General features: G+C 34.1%; 1 protein-coding gene across 5 annotated transcripts in view; it reads right to left on the reverse strand.

The window, feature by feature from the left end:
* LOC100169394 (endophilin-A) overlaps positions 1-246 on the reverse strand; it is a 16,843-nt gene that overhangs the window by 11,900 nt on the left and 4,697 nt on the right. The window lies entirely within an intron of this gene.

Genomic DNA, 246 nt, shown 5'->3' on the forward strand with positions numbered 1-246 from the left:
ATATAATCAAATTACATTGTCGAATACACGGCGTATTGGTATTTGTACACTTAACATTTATGATTTATTCCAGTCCCCGCGGGATTATCATTGTGTATAAGTGTAATGTAATCACTTCATAATATCATATAATGAATCCGGCATGTTATAGCTAATGCAGTAATACCTACACAAGTCGCGGAATCATAATCTTAAGTTCAAAACGGTGCATGCACGTTTTCATTCATCATTTTCACGTAGGTAACT

The sequence above is a fragment of the Acyrthosiphon pisum genome, chromosome A1, assembly GCF_005508785.2.
Source record: "Acyrthosiphon pisum isolate AL4f chromosome A1, pea_aphid_22Mar2018_4r6ur, whole genome shotgun sequence".
Lineage (NCBI taxonomy): Eukaryota > Metazoa > Arthropoda > Insecta > Hemiptera > Aphididae > Acyrthosiphon > Acyrthosiphon pisum.